This window comes from Salvelinus alpinus, chromosome 7 (assembly GCF_045679555.1).
Source record: "Salvelinus alpinus chromosome 7, SLU_Salpinus.1, whole genome shotgun sequence".
Lineage (NCBI taxonomy): Eukaryota > Metazoa > Chordata > Actinopteri > Salmoniformes > Salmonidae > Salvelinus > Salvelinus alpinus.
Genome location: NC_092092.1, coordinates 26368101 through 26373759, shown reverse-complemented (window position 1 = coordinate 26373759; position 5659 = coordinate 26368101).

The following is a 5659-nucleotide window of genomic DNA, read 5'->3' as shown; positions in this document are numbered from 1 at the left end:
ACTGAGGTTTTTGGATATAAATATGAGCTTTATCGAACAAAACATATATGTATTGTGTAACATGAAGTCCTATGAGTGTCATCTGATGAAGATCATCAAAGGTTAGTGATGAATTTTAACTCTATTTCTGCTTTTTGTGACTCCTGTCTTTGGCTGGAAAAAGGACTGTGTTTTTCTGTGATTTTGCGGTGACCTAACATAATCGTTTGTGGTGCTTTCGCTGTAAAGCCTATTTGAAATCGGATACGTTGGTGGGATTAACAACAAGATTACCTTTAAAATGGTATAAAATACAGTACATGTATGTTTGAGGAATTTTAATTATGAGATTTCTGTTGTTTGAATTTGGCGTCCTGCACTTTCACTGGCTGTTGTCATATCATCCCGTTAACGGGATTGCAGCCATAAGAAGTTTTAAGGAGTATTTCCCTCAAAACTATTCCTTGAAAATGTGTCCGGAGATTTGGTCAACTTCACCAGATTTTCCCAAAAATTCTACATGAATCGGAAATGAGGAGGGTCAGCTACATCATAAGCCAAGGACTCCTTCTTCATATACTCATATGTAGCACAACAAGACCACGAAAATATATCTATCATAGATCATATCATAACATGGGGCGCGGGAACCTGTCAGACTGGCTGAGGCAGGGGAGTCTGGCGAGCTGGTGGAAGCAGGGGAGACTGGCGATCCTGCGGAGGCATGAAAGCCTGATGAGCCGGTGGACGCAGGGAAGCCTGGCGATCCGGCGGAGGCATGAAAGCCCGACAAGCCGGCTGAGGCAGGGGATCCTGGCGATCTGGCTGAGGCATGAGAGCCTGTAGCGGCTCCCGGACCCAGACATCATTTACACTGACACAACAAAAAATCATTCCCTTAGAAGAGGTGTTGTTCTGTAACGAGTGCGCTGAGTCGGGAAGAAAGTACAGGGAGTGAGTGTGTTAATAAATAAACAAAACAATAAACACTAAACACAAACAACACACCGACATGAAACTGAGTCAATAACACCTGAGGAAAGAACCAAGGGGACTGACAGATATAGGGAAGATAATCAAGGAGGTGATGGAGTCCAGGTGAGTGTCATGAGGCGCTGGTGTGCTTGATGATGGTGACAGGTGTGCGGGATAATCAGCAGCCTGACGACCTAGAGGCCGGAGAGGGAGTATATGTGACACTAGAGCTGGCCGCCGGGCCAAACTGAGCAATCGGGGGAGAAAGGCCTTGGTCAGGGAGGTGACCAAGAACTCGATGGTCACTCTGACAGAGCTCTAGAGTTCCTCTGTGGAGATGGGAGAACCTTCCAGAAGGACAACCATCTCTGCAGCACTCCACCAATAAGGCCTTTATTCTAGTGGCCAGACGGAAGCCACTTCTCAATAAAAAGCACATGACAGCCCGCTTGGAGTTTTCCAGAAGGCACCTGAAGACTCTCAAACCATGAGAAACAAGATTCTCTTGTCTGATGAAACCAAGATTGAATTCTTTGGCCTGAATGCCAAGCGTCACATCTGGAGGAAACCAGGCACCGCTCATCACCTGGCCAATACCATCCCTACGTTGAAGCATGGTGGTGGCAGCATCATGCTGTGGGGATGTTTTTCAGTGGCAGCGACTGGGAGTCTAGTCAATGCTAGTCAGGATCGTGGCAAAGATGAACGGTGCAAAGTACAGAGAGATCCTTAATGAAAACCTGCTCCAGAGTGCTCAGGACCTCAGACTGGGGTGAAGGTTCACCTTCCAACAGGACAACGACCCTAAGCACACACCCAAGACAACACAGGAGTGGCTTTGGGACAAGTATCTGAATGTCCTTGAGTAGCCCAGCTAGAGCCCGGACTTGAACCTGATCGAACATCTCTGGAGAGACCTGAAAATAGCTGTACGGCAACGCTCCCCATCCAATCTGACAGAGCTTGAGAGGTTCTGCAAAGAAGAATGGGAGAAACTCCCCAAATACAGGTGTGCCAAGCTTGTAGCATCATACTCTAGAAGACTCAAGGCTGTAATCGCTGCCAAAGGTGCTTCAACAAAGTACTGAGATACTTATGTAAATGTCGTATTTCAGTAATTTTTTTATACATTTGCAAAAATGTCTAAAAAACTGTTTTTCCTTTGTCATTATGGGGTATTGTGTGTAGATTGATTAGAATATATATATTTTAAATCAATTTTAGAATAAGGCTGTAACGTAACAAAATGTGAAAAAAGTCAAGGGGTCTGGATATTTTCAGAATGCACTGTATATAAAAATAAATTGGGGTCGGGGGTCCCCTAGTGTCCGTGGGGTCCTATTCGCAGCGCGTAGTCTGGACATAGGGGTCATAACATATAATGCAGTGATAACCACATTTAACACCCATGATGCTTTGCGCATACAACTAAAGTAAGTACGGAGGTATGAAAGATACAACATTAAAGATCCAATGCAGCGGTTTTTAAATCTCAAAATCAAATAATTTCTGGGGGAAAATTATTACCTTAATCTGATTGTTTTTAATTAAAATGGTCAAAAAGAAACAACAATAGCCTCTTAGCAAAGAGCAATTACTCAATAAATAATTTAGCTAGGACTATCTGGGAGTGGTCAGAGTGGGGGGGGGAAACTTAAAATGAGCTGTTATTGGCCGAGAGGTTTGGAATTCTCTTTCTTATTGGTCTATTAACTACACTGAACAAAAATATAAACGCAACATGCAACAATTTCAAAGATTTGACTGAGTTATAGTTCATATAAGGAAATCAGTTAATTGAAATAGGCCCTAATCTATGGATTTCACATGACTGGGAATACAGATGTGCATCAAATCAAATGTATAATCAAATGAATTTATAAAGCACTTTTTACATCAGCAGATGTCACAAAGTGCTTATACAGAAACCCAGCCTAAAGCCCCAAACAGTAAACAATGCAAATGTAGAAGCACGGTGGCTGGAAAAAACTCCCTAGAAAGGCAGGAATCTAGGAACAAATTTAGAGAGGAACCAGGCTCTGAGGGGTGGCCAGTCATTTTCTGGCTGTGCCAGGTGGAGATTATAATAGTACATGGCCATTTTAAGGCCAGATCGTTCTTCAAGATGTTCAAACGTTCATAGATGACCAGCAGGGTCAAATAATAATCACAGTGGTTGTAGAGGGTGCATCAGGTCAGCACCTCAGGAGTAAATGTCAGTTGGCTTTTCATAGCCGAGCATTCAGAGGTCGAGACAGCAGGTGCGGTAGAGAGAGAGAAATAGGGAGGGAGCGAGCGAGAGGGTCAAAAACAGGAGGTCCAGGACAAGGTAGCACGTCTGGTGAACAGGTCAGGGTTCCATAGCCACAGGCAAAACAGCAGAAACTGGATCAGCAACATGACCAGCTGGACTGGGGACATCCAGGAGTCATCAGGCCAGGTAGTCCTGAGGCATTGTCCTTGGGCTCAGGTCCTCCAAGAGAGAAAGAAAGAGAGATGGGAGAATTTGAGAGAGCATACTTAAGTTCACACAGGACACCAGATAAGATAGGAGAAATTCCCCAGATAGAACAGACTGACCCTAGCCCCCTGGCACATAGATTATTGCAGCATAGATACTGTTGGCTGAGACAAGTTCGGGTCGGGGACTCTGTGACCCTGTCAGACAATACCCCTGGACAGGGCCAACCAGGCAGGATATAATCTCACCCACTTTGCCAAAGCACAGCCCACACACCGCTAGAGTGATATCAACAGACCACCAACTTACTACCCTGAGACAAGGCTGAGTATAGCCAACGAAAATCTCCACTACACGAGGGGGTGCAAAACGGACAGGAAGATCACGTCAGTGATTCAACCCACTCAAGCAACGCACCATTCCTAGGGACGGCATGGAAGAGCACTAGTAAGCCAGTGACTCAGCCCCCATAATAGGGTCAGAGGCAGAGAATCCCAGCGGAGAGAGGGGAGCCGGCCAGGCAGAGACAGCAAGGGCGGTTCATCATTCCAGTGCCTTGCCGTTCACCTTTGCACCCATGGGCCAGACTACACTCAATTATAGGACCTACTGAAGAGATGAGTCTTCAGTAAAGACTTAAAGGTCAAGACCGAGTCTGCGTCTCTCTCATGGATAGGCAGACCATTCCATAAAAATTGAGCTTATAGGAGAAATCCCTGCCTCCAGCTGTTTGCTTAGAAATTCTAGGGACAGTAAGGAGGCCTGCGTCTTGTGACCGTAGCGTACGTGTAGTTATGTACAGCAGGACCAAATTGGAGAAATAGGTAGGAGCAAGTCCATGTAATACTTGTAGGTTAGCAGTAAGCATCTGTTGGTCACAGATACTTAAAAAAAAAGGTAGGGATGTGGATCAGAAAACCAGTCAGTATCTGGTGTGACCAACATTTGCCTCCTGCAGTATGACACATCATCTTCACATAGAGTAGATCAGGCTGTTGACTGTGGCCTGTGGAATGTTGTCCCACTCCTCTTCAATTGCTGTGCGAAGTTGCTGGATATTGGCGGGAACAGGAACACGCTGTCGTACACGTTGATCCAGAGCATCCCAAACATGCTCAATGAGTGACATGTCTGGTGAGTATGCAGGCCATGGAAGAACTGTGTACAGATCCTTGCGGCATGGGGCGGTGCATTATCATACTGAAACATGAGGTGATGGTGGTGGATGAATGACACGAGAATGGGCCTCGTCACAGTTTCTGTGCATTCAAATTGCCATTGATAAAATGCAATTGTGTTCGTTGTCCTTGGCTTATGCCTGCCCATACCATAACACCCCGCCAACATGGGGCACTCTGTTCACACGCTGTTCACACGTTGACATTAGCAAACCGCTCGCCTTCACAACACCATACACGCTTGTCTGCCATCTGCCCAGTACAGTTGAAAGCGGGATTCATCCTTGAAGAGCACACTTCTCCAGTGTGCCAGTGGCCATCGAAGGTGAGCATTTGCCCACTGAAGTCAGTAACGATGCCAAACTGCAATACCCCATAAATTGTTTCATGGCTGGTCTCAGACGATTCCGCAGGTGAAGAAGCCCGATGTGGAGGTCCTGGGCTGGTGTGGTTACACGTGGTCGGTTAGATGTACTGCCAGATTCTCTAAAACGATGTTGGAGGCGGCTTATGGTAGAGAAATTAACATTCAATGCTCTGGCAACTCAGGTAGACATTCCTACAGTCAGCATGCCAATAGCACGCTCCCTCAAAACTTGAGACATCTGTGGCATTGTGTTGTGTGACAAAACTGCACATTTTAGAGTTGCCTTTTATTGTCCCCAGCACAAGTTGCACATGTGTAATAATCAGGTTCTTGATATGCAACACCTGTCAGGTGGATGGATTATCTTGGAAAAGGATAAATGCTCACTAACAGGGATGTAAACAAATTTGTGCACAATATTTGAGTGAATTAAGCTTTTTGTGCCTATAGAACATTTCTGGGATATTTTATTTCAGCTCATGCTGCATTTATATTTTTGTTCAGTATATATGTATATACATATATATTCAGTTTTTTTACATTGCTCATTCTGCTATTTCTTCATTAAAACAATGTGTGCGATTTTGTTGCTAGGTAGGCTATTCCTACCTGTTAGAGCTAGAAACACAAGCATGTTTGTTGCACCTGCGATATCATCTGCAAATCTGTGTACACAGCCAATAAACTTTGATTTGATTT